This window comes from Canis lupus, chromosome X (assembly GCF_048164855.1).
Source record: "Canis lupus baileyi chromosome X, mCanLup2.hap1, whole genome shotgun sequence".
Classification (NCBI taxonomy): Eukaryota; Metazoa; Chordata; class Mammalia; order Carnivora; family Canidae; genus Canis; species Canis lupus.
This window is the reverse complement of record NC_132876.1, coordinates 71,399,263-71,415,739: the sequence shown is the minus strand read 5'-3', so window position 1 is coordinate 71,415,739 and position 16,477 is coordinate 71,399,263. Positions and strand designations below refer to the sequence as shown.

Genomic DNA, 16,477 nt, shown 5'->3' with positions numbered 1-16,477 from the left:
TTTTCCGACCTGCCACCCTTGCACCCCTGCTTTCATCTAACGCTTAGCCAGCTCTTGCTCTTTCTCAAGGTCTGTCCATCTGGATTCTCCTCACCCACCTCCTCTCCCGCTGCTTTCATCCTCCGCTCAAAGGAGGATGCTCGTGAGCATGTAGTAGGCATTTAATTAGTGGTATGTCCCTCCCCCCCTAGTCCTCCAGCACTTTCTTTGTCTCTGCCTCTGGCGTCACACTTCCACCCTCCTGTCTATCTTCCTGTCCCGCTGTATGTCTGACCCTCGGCTTACATTTTTGCTTTGACCCACCCTCTCTGCCCCTCTATCCCTCTTTTTGTCTCCTCATCCTTGGGTCTTACTTCCTAGCTGGTAGCTCGCACACCCCCTATCACTCCAGGGGACCCTGACTGCTTCACTCTCTCCCCTTGTTGCATGACATGGCCCAGACACCCTGGCAGCACCTTTGGAGTCACCTTGAATTGCCTCAAAACTCCATCCCAAGGCCTCTTTCCATTCCACAGGTCTCCCAGACTAGCTGGCACTTTGTCTTTTTAAAAACTGAAAAAAATGTGTTTCTCTGAGCACTTAAAAAAAATTCCAGGCCCTGATGCTTCCTTTCCCCCAGTAAGTTCTCCCTTGCTCCTGGCAGGTAGGAGACAGCAAAATGGGTTGGGTTTCTCAGCATAGGTTTGTCATGGAGCATAACCACACTTTAAAGGACAGGGCCCACAGAAATCCCTCAGAGCCGACACTCTGACTGTACACATGTGGACCCTGAGGCCCAGAGAGAGCCAGACTCTGAGCCAGGTCACACAGTTCCTCGGTGATAAAAGGAGGGTAGAAGCCAGAGCTGTAGGGTCCTGGTCCCTGATCCAGGAGCCACTTTCCTGGTGTTTCATAGGGGTCTGTTGATCCAGAGATATCAAGTATCCCACCTGGGAGCCTTACTGCCCCCTCTGTCCCTATCCCCTGGGACCTGACCTGGCTACCCACCTGCCTGGGTTGGGCTGCTGTTGCCTCTTCCATTGGCATGAGAGCTCCATTGGCATGGGAGAGACCCTGACTGTTGGGCTTACCTGCCGTGTTCTCTACTCCAGCCTCCCCCACCAGTGCCTGGGTGCCCATGTGGACTGATGGGTTGATGCATATGTGTAGGGAACCCCTGGCTTTGGCTGAAGATCAACTCAGAATTTTTATTCAGTGAGAATGTGTGTGTGTGTGTGTGTGTGTGTAGAAGTGTGTGTCTGTGTGGGTAGCTATGCTTGGAGAAGGGCACACTGAGAGGGGCTTCAAGAGCCCAGACCCTTAGTTGAGTGGCCCTCAAGCCTCACCACACATCCTGTGCCCTCTCTGATGCATCCAGGGGCCTCTGAGGGCTATTCTTCAGGGGAAATAGGGTGGGTGGCCAGGGGATGGTTCTATCTGCTTCAATTGAGATTACCAAGCCCTAGAGACCCATAATCATAGGGTTGGACTGGGCCAGACCCTGGAGAGACCTGTGGAAGCTAGTCCTCCTCCCCCACCTTCCACCAGCAGCCCTCCAACCACGTGGGCACCGAATCTGGTTGCATTATGGGGTCAGCCATAATGCATGGATGGGGCAGCCTGTTGAGTGGGAAGGAAGAGCCCACCCTTTCTAACTCCCCCATCTCCTCCTCACTCTTTCTGTTTTGTCCCAGGAGTAGCTTCCCCTGAGAGACAAGTGGAAAGGTCCCAGGCAGGGGGACAGCATCCTGAGCTATGTTCAGAGGCTCTGTGTGTCCACTGCCACTAGGTGAGCTGGAGGTAGTACTGGAGGCAGGAGCCAGATCTCTAGACTTCTGGGTGGTTTGACCTCAGCATCTGCCCCCTACCACCCATCTCTTTCTCTACCTTTTATCTCAGCCTTCCTCCTTCTCACTTTCCTCTGTTCTTTCTCTTCATTCTCAGAGGACTCTTACACCCCCAAGTACTCCCTTCCTCTGCAAAAGCCCCACAGATGTTGGGCTTCTGGGAACCTCACCCCCCCACACACACAGGAACACATAGAAAAGCTCACAGAAGCAGAGAATGTTATGGAAAGAAGGTGCCCAGGGCGCCTGGGTGGCTCACCGCATTAAGCATCTGACTGTTGATTTTGGTTCAGGTCATGATCTCAGGGTTGTGAGATTAAGCCCCTCCCTCGCTCCATCCCCACCCTTAAAAACAAAAGGAAAGAAAGGATGTACCCAAGAAACCAGGACTCAGCTCTGTTTTTCCAGATGAGAAAATTGAGCTTGGCCAGGAAGGAGCAAGCTCAAGGGCTGAAACTAAGTCAGGCAGAGGGAAATGTTGTTGAGTGGTACAGGGAGGGTTCCTTTGGTCTCAGCTGCTTGTCACTGTGTGTGGGGTTAGAGTGAAGCAAAGCAATGGGGCTTGTGTTAGGAGTTGACTTGCTTTTGCTCATCTCCTCACTGCACCTTAACTGTCGTCTCTGAAGGGCAGGAATGGGGTGGGAGAATGGGAGTGGACATCCTGCTCTGGGTGTCTGTGCCAGGTTCACCAAGTGTTCAGCCCATCTGTTTGAACTGAGGCAGGCAGACCTCCCTGAGGAAATGGAGGAGGTGCTCCATTTGCCTGCCCTCTTTGAGATTGGCCAGGGGCCCATCGGGTGTGAAATGGGGCCCACCACACTGTCACAGCTCAGTGGGTCTGTTGTGTGGATGTTGGGGGGCCAGCTCTCCATCCACTGACACTTTGCCTAGTGTCTGTTGGCGAGATGGAGGCAAGACTCTTGAGCGTCTGGGGAGGAGTGGGAGGCAGGGACTGGGTGGGCCTGGGTCCTCCATCTCTAGCTGCCTAGTTCAAGTGCATGGAGGTTCATCATGAGCTTCCCCAAATATTCCTTTCAATAGTTCTGGGAGGCAGGTGAGACAGAAAAAGTACATCCATGTCCTAGCTTGGGGTGGCAGGAGGTGGTGTCAGAGAGACTAAGTGATCCCTAAAACTCCTGTGACTTGTGCCTGGCTCAGCCAGTACTCCAGCATTCCTCACAGCCAGTCCAGGTCTCCTAGCCCAACACAGAGCTCCCCCTTTCGGGGTACTCTGGAGTGTGGGGGTGGGCACAGCTATAGTGGTCTCCTAGGCTGTGGGCTGAGAGGTGGTCTTTATGCTCCTCCTAGGACACAGCTCTGTCCCCCACTCCCACTTAGCAGTGCACAGTGGGGTGCCTGTTGCTCCTCACCTTTTCAAGCCCCTCCCACTACCAGATTCCTGCTTCCTACATCAGCCACTCTTACTGCAAATACCCCTGCCATGGCATGGCTTCTGAGACTTTTTTTTTTAATGAACTGTAACTATTTCATGTTGTGGGGATCGGATCCATAGTCCCCTTTCATGAAGCTGGGTGGGGACCCCCAAACCTTTAAAGAGCAGGCCTTTACCCTCCCAGGCTTGACTGGTGGGCTTTCAATGTGGTATGCGGGAATGTGTGTGCAAGTGTGAGGATATCTGTGGTCATGTGCTGTGCAGGGCTGGTCCAAGTCCATTTTCCCCTCATGGTTCCTACCCCCCCCCACCCCCACTTCTTTCTTCTCAGCTGAGTTCCATGGATTATTTGCTGCTGCTCCTTTAGCTCCATGGAAAAAGAAGAGTGGAAGCACCTGTTTCATTACCTGCAGCCATTCCCTAGTGGGGCTCTGGATCTGCCTGCAACAGCCTGAAGAATCCCCATTCCTAGGCAGGGAGAGGTGTGGGGGCCATTATGAGTCCAGGTAGGCACTCACTGGGACCCAAATGTCTTGAGGTATGGCTCAGTAACAGCATCTGGAGTTTCTCTCTGCCACCTCCTAGAGGAGAGAGCTGATTGGCCTTGGAAAAAAGCTGAGCTGTCCAACACCTTCAGTGCCATCCCATCACCTGCCACCACCCTTTACAGCACACCCTCACACCCACTGTCTTCATTTTGCCTGCTAGTGGTTATGCGCTAGCCTCATTTCACAGATGAAGAAACTGATGGTTGGAGTGGCACAATAACTTCCCCTTGGTGACACAGCCAGCAAGTGGTAGAACTGGGAGTAGTACCCAACTTGCCTACTTCCTGATCCAGGGCTTTTTTCCCCATGGCTCAGTGTGTCTGTCACCACATCTAACAGTTAGGAGCACTTATCGTGAGTTAGCCACCATCCTAAGTGCAATTTAGCCTAGTGGATCCACTTAACAGCCATATAAAGGTCAGGGCTGTGATTATCATCCACAGTTCACAGGTGAGGAAACCGGGTCACAGAAAGTTGCAAAATAACTTGCCCAATGTCACACGACTAGTAAGTAGCAGAGTTGGGCTTTGTACATATGCCCTCTAACTTCAGAATCCATCATACTGCTCTTTGCATGACACAACTGGGCTTTGTTAGTGGCAGACAGAGGGAAGCCCCATGTCTAGGGCATAGAGATGCACACATGCACCCCAAGGCTTTTCCACCTGTCCTCAGACCACCCTCATGCACTCTACATTATCCTGCTTAGTGGCTGAACTGGCATCCATGGTAGTAGCAGCCGCAACAGCACTGTAAGACACACAGGCAATAATGGGGCCTGTGGGAAAAGGGACACCCAGGATCTAAAGGCTTCAGTTATTACCAGAGCCACTCAGGATGCAACCCAGAAAGGAGATTGTGTAAAGGTACCTTTGCCTCATTTGTTCCAGGAACCCTTACTGTAGATCTGTTTCATGCAAGACTCTGGCTTAGGTCAGGGCCTGCAGCTGGATCAGGGAGCAAGGATTAAAGGGAAAGAGCTATCTCCTTCTAAAGAGGCTGAGTTCTTGCTTTTCTGAAGTTCATGGGATAAGAGATGGAGATCAAGAAAGACCAAAACAAATAGCTTAGACATTGCTCGGGCTATTTTATTTTATTTTATTTTATTTGGCCCATTTTGAAATGTCACAAGGTGGGGATCCCTGGGTGGCACAGCGGTTTAGCTCCACCTTTGGCCCGGGGTGTGATCCTGGAGACCGGGAATCGAGTCCCACGTCGGGCTCCATGCATGGATGGGACTGCTTCTCCCTCTGCCTGTGCCTCTGCCATTCTCTCTCTGTGTCTCTCATGAATAAATAAATACAATCTTTAAAAAAAAAAGTCACAATGTGCATGGCATATATTAGGATTGTCGCTTTCCCTGACTATTGTGTTCACTTAGTCCTTCAAAAGATGTTTTTATTTAGTACCTACTCTATGCCAGGCATTGTGAAGTTCTTGTTCTACTCATTTATAGCAATTGCTTTTTTGTAGGTTTTGTACTTTCTATAGTTTTTTCTTTTTTAGTTTTCTGGTTTGATTATTGTTTATTTTTTAAAGAACTGAGTGTCTCAGAATCCATCATCTCTGAGTCAGTTAAATATATCTACTAAAAGGCTAGCGGGGTTTGGCTGTTATTTATATGATTGCAATTTCTTCATGGTTGTCCCTTGAATATCTTTAAACAGTACTGAGAAACTACTGTAGGCACCGTTCTTGGCACCATGAAGTGGATGGAATTGGCTGACATGGTTTCTTTTTTTTCTTTTCCTTTTTTTTTTATTCATGAGAGACAGAGAAAGGCAGAGACACAGGCAGACAGAGGAGAAGTAGGCTCCATCCAAGGAGCCCGATGTGGGACTCGATCCCAGAACTCCAGGATCATGCCCTGAGCTGAAGGCAGATGCTCAACCACTGAGCCACTCAGGGGCCCCTCTGACATGGTTTCTTTCCCTTAGGGAAGCTGTAAGGATCCTGCAGGAGCTGTGCTTTTATACCCTTTTAGGGTTTTCCAAAAGCAAGGTAAATTTGGCTCCAACTCAGGACCTTGGGGATGCTTACAAATATGACAGCCTAGCCTCAGGAAGGAGGTCGTCTACCTTCCCACCTGTTACAAGGGTTCCTGACTCTGGGTAGGATTTTGTTTCCAGAAGGGAGTTCTGGAGTATAGGTCTCATCTACACCCAAGACCCACAGGGACATGGCTCATCTTGAATGAAATGCCAACTCCAATCTTGCCATTGAGAGAAAAGGGGGGAGGGTGCACACTGGAGCTAGCCTTGCTTCATCATTTCTCCTCTGATTCTCATCAGGGCCAGCAAGGAAGGAAGACCAGAAGGTGGGTGGCACCTGGGACTATGTCTGTCTTTGCCATTGCCTGGGTGACCTTAACAAAGCTGTTGTCCTAATAAACATGAAGTCTTGCTCTTGTCTGTGTTGTGTGCTCTAGCAAACAAATGAGGTGGATGTGGGCCCTGCTTTCTAGGAACTTCAGCTTCCTAACCGATGTGCAGGTATGATCCCTATCATGGATCTGGTGGGTTCACTTGAGAGTCATCTCTTCTTAGTTTCTGTATTTGTAAATGTGGAGGATGGTGAATGGATGGCATGTTGTCTGTAGTACTCCCAGTCCTGGCTAATAGGAGGTCCTCAATTCAACAATGAAGTCATCATGGTTTTGAACTTGTATTGGGACCCTTGTGAAGAAAGGCAAGAGAGAAATCAAATCTTAACACTCTATTTATTATTGAATATAAACCAGCTTTCTGATGGTATTTGCTGTCACACTCTTGGGAGCCCTCGCCTGTCATGATCCATGCATATGCCCCAAGTTTTCCTGGCATTTCTCTGCGGAGGTAGAGTTTAGACTTGAGGGAGAGAGCTGGGGGTAGTGGGAAAGTTGCAGAATGCTGGGGCCTGTGCAAAGTGGGAGTGGCAACTTCCTGCTCAAGTATTTCATGTCCAAGATTCTCTCTTGGCTGTCCCTACTAATCAGAGATCTCACTTAAGTTGTCTTCTGAACTCCCCATAAATTATCCTCAGCAAGCCACTAAACCTTCACGTGCACATAGCACATGTATTTAAATCCCCCATAGAGTGCGAGGCACATTCAGAGTCCAATGAATAATAGTCTGTGCGTGTGGCCAGCTCGCTCCTTCACCCACGGTCGCTAGTTCTGGCTGTGACTTCTCCCCGCCTACCCCTCCCCACCAGCGGTGTGACCTGAGCAAGAGGCAGCAGCGCGGATACCGGAGGAGCTGGACGGCAGAGCCCCGCCCACCACGATCTGGGCCGCTTTCTGGGAAGTCCGGTGGGCCGGACTGTGCCCTCATTGGTCGAGGGGCCTGTAGGTGGGCGGGGCGTCCCTAGCGCCCGACTCGCCCCGGTTTCCTCCCCACCTGTGCGGAAAGTGGCCTCTGGTTGACAACAGCTAAGCAGCCTCGCGGCAGCTGCCCTTCTCACTGGCACCATTACCCTCGCCAGACCCCAGGCTCTGATCGTGTCCCGGACGGAGCAGTCCTTCCTGCACTCACTTCCTGCCCACTGGCCGCTGTGTCAGGGTCTCGAACCCAAAGTGGTGGACGGGGCCTCCAGGTAGGAGTTGGGGCGGCGTCAGGGAGAAATCCCGACCAACAGGGCAGGGCCTCTTGGGGCCCCTTGCCGGGCCTAGTCTCCGGCGCTCTCCAGCCCCCCCTCCCCCTGCTCTTAGCGGTTGGGCCAGGCAGCGCACGCAGGAGACGCAGAAGAAGCCAGCCGAGCCACCTTTGCCCCCAGGATTTGGGGTCAGAGTCGCCGAAACTGGGGGCCTCCCTGAGCCTGCGGGCAGCGCTTCTCCCCAGGGAAGCCCCGCGAGGAGGGTGGTAGAAGGCTTTCGGCCCGTTATCCGGGGGGCCTGCGGGAGTCCAGAGCCATAGCTCTGGGGCTTTGGAGGGGGACTGGAACTGGGCAGGGATGGCGGCCCTTTGGGCTCTGCGCCACCTTGCCTACCCTCTTCCTTCCTCTGCTTTTGAGGGCATTTCCAGGAATCCCCGGCGGCCCGTATGGGCTTTCCCCTTGGCCATTGTCCTCCCTTCTGGGAACCGCTGCAGACTTTCCTGGTGTTAAGGTAGCTGTGGGGATCAAGCGAAAACCTTTGAATAAGTCGCATCTTTCAGGGCTTAGTCTCCCCATGAAGTCCCAATTGGGTTTGGATTACTGAAGCTCTGAAGGAAGGCTTCCTTTTAGTGGCAGCTTTTGGGATTTCCAAATTATGTAGCCTGGGGTTCTCTCCATTTTTCTTCTCCTAAGTCTCTTTAAAGTGGAGCACTGAATTAGGACTCAGGAAACTGGGGTTCAATCATTAATTCATGTGACCTTGGGTGAGTCACGCTACTTCTGTGGGCCACAGTGTTTTCAACTGCACTTGTGCACATTCAGCCACACTCAAATTCAGATGGTGGGCTGGATTTCAGTATCTAAAGGACCAGTCTCTTCCATGACATTTTGACTTGTCCCACAGGTCCAGGCTCCTAACCCATGGGGAAAAGGTTGTCTTTGAGATGCTTGGGGAGACAGGACCTATGCAGATAGAAAGCTTTGTGGTGATTATGCAGCCAAACCAGCTGGAAAACTAGTAGTGGTGGGAAGGGCAAGCAGGACAACAGCCAGACTGAAGGTGGGAAGGAGTGGGGCCAACTCAGAGCCTGGGACTCCAGAGGTTGGGCTGGAGAAGCCTGGCTGCTCTGTGTCCCACTTGGAGTCCTGAGGTCTGCCTACCTAGGAGAAGAGGGTGATGAATCACACCCAGGGCTATTTTCAAACCCTAACTCCTAGTGTGGGAGCTGTTCCCGCCCCCAACTCTAAGGGTTCCTGTCTCCACCTACATCTTTTCTTCTTGCTCTCTGAATTTTCCCCCTCACTTCCATCTGCCTGGAATAAAGGATAGACGATTTCTATCTGGGGGATAGGAAGGCTGACAGCCCGAGGGCATAGAGGAAGAGGCACCTCTGCAGGTGGTTTATGAATGGTTGATGGAGCAAATGGGGAAGAGTGTGATGGGAACGATGGTGTTGGGGGCTTGGGGGTTCTTTCACCCTAAAGCTATAGCTGCCATAGCACTGGACATTCTGGGCTTGGTCCTCATTTCTGGGATTTGACCTTTGTCCAGTTTTGTTGTGGATTTGGGGTTTGAAATTTCTGCTCCCTGGACCTCTGTAATTAGGGCTAGGAAACACCACATGGACAGAATCCCATTTCCCCTCTTCCCTGGCCTTCTGTCCACCTCTTAAGCAACTCTTAGAGAAGTATGCTAAGCCTCACTGTGCATCTGCAGCTCCCCTCCCCTATCTGGAGAGGAGACAAGGTTGAGAGATTGGTGTTTAGAGCAAGAAGAGGGGCAGAAGGCGAACAAAGGGGCTGTGTGTCTTGTGCAAGTGCTGGGGAGTGGGGCATGAGTTGTGCAGGGTGGTTGGAGGGGCCTTCCCTAATAAAGCACACCTCCTGAGTTTGAGTTTAGGAGCAAAGAAAGTGCCACAAGGAGGCCTGAACATTGACCCTCTCTGCCTTCTTGAAGATTTGAAATTTTGTTCTTAAGACTAGGAATTGGAGAGGGAGCAGAGGGGACCGCTGGAGACAGCTACAGGAATACCCTGCAGCAACACAAAAGCAAGAAGGCTCCAGAGGAAGGAGAGGTTGGAGTCTCTAATCTGGATGCTGTCGCAGCTGCTGGTACTTTTCTGCCAGGACACTCTTGGAGTTCTCTGTTCCAGCCACAGGAAGTTCAGGGTCAGTGGATGGCAGTTTTAGTCAAAGCATAAAGCTTATCTTTTTTGGAGAAGGTGGGGCAAGGGGTCTTTGGCTGGAAGAAGGGACCACCTCAGGCTTGAATAAAAGAGAGAGAAGGTTTGGGTTTCAAGTTTGGGTAAGATTAAGTGTCTTGGCCCTGAACCATGGGCCTTTGGGAGGCTATTAACAGATAAAATAGAGATAAGAGATCTCAAAATCTGAGGGCTCTAGGATGGGAAGTGTGAGCTCCCCCATCCTACATCCCTGAACAAAATAGTTGAGCACAAGCTAGGCATAGAGTTGTTGGCATCAAGTGTTCATTAAGGCTCTTTTCCTCTGTGACCCATGGTCTTGGTTTGTGTGTATGTGAGGAGGGGGTGAGTAATTGAATTAGTCTGTTACAGGTTTGAAATGCTGTGTTGTGTGCTCAGTCTCCTCTTGCCCAGCCCTCCACCTTGGGAACTCACATGTCACTGGTTGCTGTCCCTGTTTACCCTGACCCTCAGGGTACTGATACAGCTAACTGGATGTTAAGTTCCTCAGGAGTGCAGGGTGATGTGGAGCAAAGCACAGGGGACTGGGAGCTGGACATATGGGAGGCTTAAATCCAGGCTCCGTTGCTCCCCTTGTGACCGCTCCGACTCTTGGTTTCTCCCCACTGTTTCCACCTTCCTGGATTGGATGAGGGGATCTATGGCTAATGCTTTGTACATTACCAAGTACTGTACAGATTGTCATTAAATTCAGGCCTGCCAGGTCTTATGGAGGATGTAGAGTGTAACCCCCACCTTCAGGGAGGCTACCATCAAGTATGGGGGTTCGTGGTACGAATAACGCGTGGCATACTAAGTCTTCACCTCAGCCAGCACTTTTTTAAAAAATGACTATGAAGCCTTTCAAACATATAGAAAAGTAGAGACAATTAGTGTAATAAGGTCCCACGTACTCATCACCCAACTTCAACAGCTGTTAGCTGTTGCCCGGCAGGTGGCCTGTCCTGCCAATTAACACCTCCATCTACTTCACCTTTCTTTGTTATTTCGAAACATCCCCAGGGCAGCTTGTCAATGTATCTCTAAGTAGTTCGATGTATATCTCTAAAAGATAAGAATTTGTAAAAAAAAAAAAAAAAAAAACAAAAAAAAGCCATTGTACCATTAGTCCATCTAGAACAGCCCCTTAATATCATTTAATATCCTGACAGTGTTCATAGTTCTAATCGTCCTTGTCATTTTCGTTGAGGGGGCTGTTTGCCCCTGGGAGGCCTGACTAGGCAGCCATTGCTTTTGACTGAAGGGAAGGTGACTGATGGAGGGGAGGCAGTGAGTGACATTTGAGTTGAACCTTTGAAGAGAGGCCCAGGCAAAGTCAGAGCTGGATTAAGGGAGCCCTAGACCTTTATATTACAGCATTAGTCACGGTCCCCTGGACTGCAGCTCCCAGAGCCGAGGAAGCTGTGACTTGTAGAAGCTTCTTGTGGAGACTCCGTGCCTTGCTTCTCTAGCAGTAAAAGGGGGTGAACTCTCCCACTTGCCTGCCCAGTCCCAGGGCCACCCAGGAGCTCGAGGTCAGCTGTCCCAAGAGAATCCCTGGGAGCCTCCTCTCCTCCTGGCCCCTCCCCTAACCACACACCCCCCCCCCCCCCAGCCACTTTGGAGCAAAACAGGATGCATTCAGGATGAGCGTCTTTCCCAGCTTGTCATCTAATCACGGAGGCCCAGCTTGGAGCTTCCTCTCTCATGATAAAAACCCTCACTGTCTCCCTTTCCCCTCCACCTCAGTAAGGGTGTGCTGACTTCCTCCACATCGGGGCCAGCCCTCCTCCACCACCATGTGGAGCTGGGGGAGAGTTTCCCTCATCCATGCCTCTCTTCTCACTGCCCCTGAGCAGGCTGTGAGAGGGACGGAAAGGCCCCATGAGTGCTCTCCCGGGCTACAGCCTCCTGCTCTTGGCCTGTCCTTGGGAAAGGAGTGGTTCCTTTCCAATAAGCCTAGGATTCTGCCACTGCTTGGTTAATGATTGAGCCACATAATTACCACCTTGAAAAGTCACCTCTGGGGATGGCCATTAACTAACTCCCTGTCTACTCCAGGCCTTAAGGGCATCCCATCTTAAACCTCACCGCCCCCCCCCCCCGCCCCCGGGGAATGTTAACAAGCATTCCTTCATCTGAACTTCTGGGGCCAATTACACATCTGCCCCCTGTGTCTTGGTTTGGGCAAGCAGAAGCTGCTATTCACATTGCCGAAGGACATGCATTCACCTGGGTGGTTATTGAGGGTCAGGGAGTTGAGTTGCTAGGGATTCAGATGGGCAGTGGGGTCAGGGGGATCTTTAGGCACCAGAGTCGGAAGGGGCTGGGGGTGTTTCCAGGAACCCTTGACCCTCTAAGGTCAATTTGAAAGAGTGAGAAATACCCACCCAAAGGATCTGCTATTAGTGGGGCTGTGTGTGTGTGTGTGTGTGTGTGTGTGTGTGTGTGTTTTCTGTACAGCTGCCTTTCACGTCAGGCAGGGACATGAGCTATCAGCCACACTGCTGCTGCTGCTGTAAGGCTAATGCCTCCGTCGTGGAGGAGAAGGAGACCTTTTTCCAAGAGCCTGTATCTTGACAAGCAGTAGTAATTGGGAAGGGTCAGGTCAGGTCCAATTTGGAAAGCTCTGGACCCCAAGCAGTTTTCTGCAGTTTCAGTGAGAAGCAGCAGCATTTAGTGAACCATGTGGGCCTAATATAGAGTCAGGAGACCTGGCTTCTTCTTGTGCCTCTCTGTAGCTGCCTCTACACGAGTGACTGTAGAGAAGACATTTCCTTCCTCTGGGCCTCAGTTTCCACATCTTTAAAACTGGCAGGGAAGGTGGCAGGGCTCAGTGGTCCCTTGGGTTCCATTCCAGCTGTAAAATTATGCATTCCCAGCCAAAATCTTGTGTTTGTCCACAAGGCAAAGGTCAGTTGGCTTTAAATTCTGCCTGGCCTGGTCACTAAATATCGTCAATTGGCTGGTCAGGTCTGGCTCCCCAGACCTTGAACTGCCACAGCTTTGGTTTTCTTCACACATGGGCTTTTGTGGTTTGCTCTCTAGCCTCCCTCCCCACATTTACCTCTGTCCCAAGTGACCACCCTCTAACCCATTCAGCCACAAGTTAATGAGGGACCTGCTCTCCCTGGACAATACCAGCCCAAGGTGCTCCTGGGATCCTGGGTCTCTGTGGGAAGTGGCTAAGGGCTTAGCCAGCCCCAGTCACTTTATGCTTTCTCCCACAATACCCTGGAGGTAGGAAGCTGGCAGAGCTCAAGGAAGAAGGACCTTTAAAGGACACTCAGTCCAACTCTCTTTGTGAACCCAAGTATTTGTGTAGCTCCTGTTCCCCCATCTTCAGTACTTGGGAGCGGTGTTTCAGAGCAGTTGCTTCCATTCATAGAAGGTCCCAAAGTGTTTGCTTATGTTGAACTGAATGCTGTATCCCTGTGGCTTCTACAACCCTAGCTCCCGGCTCTGCCCCGCTGGGAACCACCTAGCCAATGTCTGTTCTCCCTGACTTCCAGAGGTGTGAGGATGGAACCCAAGTCCCCCTGCTTCTTCTGGAGGCCAAACAGCCTCAGTTCCTCCAAGTACTTCTCCAGGGACTTGGGACCGGGCCACTTCCCAGCCTCGTTACTGTCCTCTGCGCATGCTACTATTTGTGGCCCTGAAAATGCAAAATGGGACTTGGGAAACCCCTCACTCTCCTGTCTATTTTTTCTCGACTGAGCTTTTTAAATAAGACTTCTCTCTTATATTTTTCTGGTGACTTCAGCAGGTATCTGAACCGCCAGAGCCCTGGGCCCAGACACTTCATGCAACTCTCTGATTCATTAGTTGGGTCCAGCCAGCCCTCATGACTGAGCAAACCTTGGAGTCTGGGGCCTTCTTCTTGGCTAGGGCCTCGCACCAAGTCTGGTGAGAAGAGTACTCACCTTTAATGAGTTGACTGCAGTATACTCTGTGGGGGCTGCCAGTGTATCCTGTTTTCCTGCCACATGCTTTCTTCCCTTGAGCTGGGGGAGGTGGAGGGAAGGGAATATTTTGAGGAGCACTGAAGCCAGAAAAGAATATGAACCATGCCCACAGTGGGTCTTAGAGGGGTGAATCAGACAGGCAGAAACACCAACTCAGCTGTTCCTCCTCTGCAGTTGATGACAATGATGAATCTTCCTATTTCTTCCCATTTCCAAGCCACTTTCACTCCCATGATTCCATTCTGTTTTCAGAGCAGCCCAGTAAGCAGTGTGATCCTTGCTGATGCCCACCTGTGGCCCAGATGGGGGAAGGCATGGGCTCTGAGGAGGGAGGATTTGGAGCCTAGGTCTCCTGATGCTCAGCCTCCCTGTTTCCCCCAAACCACATCTGGCAGCCAAGGAAGCTAGGGCTGACTCGGCAGCTTCCTCACCACAGAGGAACTTCTGCCCAGGCTGCAACTCTGTTCCCATGGTAGAGGAAGCAATCTCCAGGGTAGGCAGCCAAGGATTTCCTGTCCTTTATCTGGGGTGGCCAAAGGTTGGCCTGTCTGAGGTGTGAGATGCGCACTTGTAGCCAGCTTTTCTGCTCCAAGGTCAAGTCAGATTGGGGCTATGTGCAGGCAGCTTAGGAAGTGCTTGGTCCCAGACATCTGACCTGAGCAGCCCCCACCTGAGCATGGCTTTCTAATTTTTTTTTTTTACTTAAAGATTTTTATTTATTTATTTGACAGAGACAGACAGAGAGAGAGTGAGTGCACACAAGTGGGGGGAGCAGCAGAGGGAGAGGGAGGAGCAAGCCCCCACTGAGTGGGGAGCCCGATGTGGGGCCCAATCCCAGGACCTTGCGACCATGCCCTGAGCCTAAGGGAGACGCAACTCACTGACCCATCCAGGAGCCCCTGAGCAGGGCTTTCTAAATGTGAAAAACAAAGAGGGGCATGTGGGAAAGAGGCCAAAGTAGAGATGAAGCAAAACACATGCTGAGTTGCATACACGGAACTTGGGGCAGGGAAGTGTTAAGATGAGGAGCAGGGGTCCTGGGGTAAACAGCACTGGGCCTCCATTTTGTCAGCTATAAAGTGGAGATATGTACCTACCTTAGGGGGTTTTGAGTATTAAATCCAATAATAGAAGCAGCATTCTCACTGTTACTGTTGTTTAATGGTCCTTTCTGCCACCTTCTGTCACTTTGTTATTTTTCACAGGCCGGGGGATATGCTCAAACATGCTGCCTCCTGGGCATTAGGTCTGGACTTCTCTGTCCTTCAGATTCCACTTCCTCCAGAAAAGCTTTCCTTGGCCACACCCACCTGTAGGGAGGGATCCTTCTGGTCTCCTTGAGTGGCATTTATGGCCATGATACAAACAATAATAATAGTAAATTACTCTAAATTCTTGACACATTTGAACTTACTTAGCTCCCATGATAATTCTGTAAGGTAGGTACTGCTATCATCATCCCCATTTTCCATATGAAGGAACAGGCAAGGTGAGGTTAAATGAAGAATGTACTCAAGGTCACATAGCTCGGGAATGATGGAACTGGGATCAGGACCAAGTCTACCACCCACCCCCCCTTAGCAACGGTGCCATGCCTCTCCTTCCCCCTTTCTCTGGTGCCCAGCCAAGAGGCTAGAGTGGAGGTTTGGGTCTCCCTTCTGTCCCTGACTGCTTATTGTACCCACCAGTGATCAGTCACTCTTGGGCAAATAGCCCTGGGGTCCTTGCCTGCCCCCTCCCCACCTGGGTAGACAGATGGAGAAGAGAGAAAATCAAAGGGCTGGGTATTCATGCTCTAAAGCAGAGCTGCACTGTTGGGGGAGGGTTTGTAGGAGGAAGCTGGGAAGATGGTTCTGACAGCATCAGGCCTGCCTGTTTAGAACCTTCCAGCATGAGGGGTGGAGAACAGGGTGCTGTGTGGCAGCAGGGAAGAAGAGACATTATTATGAACTCTTTTGACACTGAGATTTCATTATTTAGAAGGTGTGGGTGGTTAGGGGCCATTGGCAGGAGGTGGGCCGGATTGACTTTTGTGCCCCCTCCAACAGGTGTGGCCCATGCTGGTATGGGGCATGTGGAAGGGTAAGTTTTTGTCCAGAAGCTTTAGCCCTCCTACAGTGTTCCCACCTCAGGGCCCTTGGGAGCTACAGACTTCCTTCCCATAGGCTGTTCCAGGTGTCAGCTCCATTTCTTTCGAGCTCCTTCTCTGCCATCTTGCCTGTAAGCAGGGGCCAGGGAGTGCTTCAGATGATGGCCTACATTAGCTTCTGCCACCCCGGGAAGTATGGGCCTGGTAGCGGCTCTGGCCAGGTGCTCCAGGGGAGTTTGGCTATTGTTCAGTTTCAGACCTTGGTGCCTAACCCAGGATCCAGAGGCTAGTGGATTCAGAGAGGAGGGATCCCAGGGAGGCAACATGAGAACAAATCAATAGGATGGCTGTGGACATTTAGGTAGGCTCCTGGCTCCCATCTGTAGTCTAGTGGAAGCCATTTGACCTTTTGTAGCCTCAGTTTCCCCATTTGTGCAGTGGGCCTGCTTTGGACAGGGCTGTCCTGAAGACCACATGATATGTGGGATGGTCAAGTGTTTTCTCCATGGATGGAAAGTTACTTCAGGCAAAGAGTTCATACTGCAAAACACCTGGTGCACGTTTCTTGTATCTATAGGGCCAAGGCGACTTCTATTTAATGAAGAGTATTGTAACTTGGTGGACTTGGAAGACTCTGAATCTAGACCACCTTGATTTGTATCTTGACCTGCAACTTCCTAACTGCTGACTTTGGGCAAGTTACTCACTATCTCTGGGCCTTAGTTTTCTCATCTGTCAAATAAAAATATCCTAGCACCTAACCCCCACAAGATTGTTGTCAAGATTCAGTGATGTAAACCACATCAAAAGTACCTTGCCTGGAACAAAAACAATGACTCAGAACCCTTTGGCTGTTGTTATTATTATCATCTCATTTTATAC

The 16,477-nt window shown here is 51.0% G+C and overlaps 1 protein-coding gene across 10 annotated transcripts in view; it reads left to right on the top strand.

The window, feature by feature from the left end:
* Positions 1-16,477, top strand: part of STARD8 (StAR related lipid transfer domain containing 8) — an 82,991-nt gene that overhangs the window by 41,156 nt on the left and 25,358 nt on the right. For 5 of the 10 annotated variants that reach the window (XM_072816696.1, XM_072816692.1, XM_072816695.1 and 2 more), the window contains exon 1: positions 7,121-7,340. The exons of 4 other annotated variants lie outside the window; for them this stretch is intronic. The gene's annotated coding sequence lies outside the window, so the exon portion shown is untranslated. Of the gene's footprint in view, positions 1-7,120; positions 7,341-9,450; positions 9,510-16,477 lie in introns of those variants that run through there. One more of the 10 variants, XM_072816698.1, reaches the window with a different exon arrangement.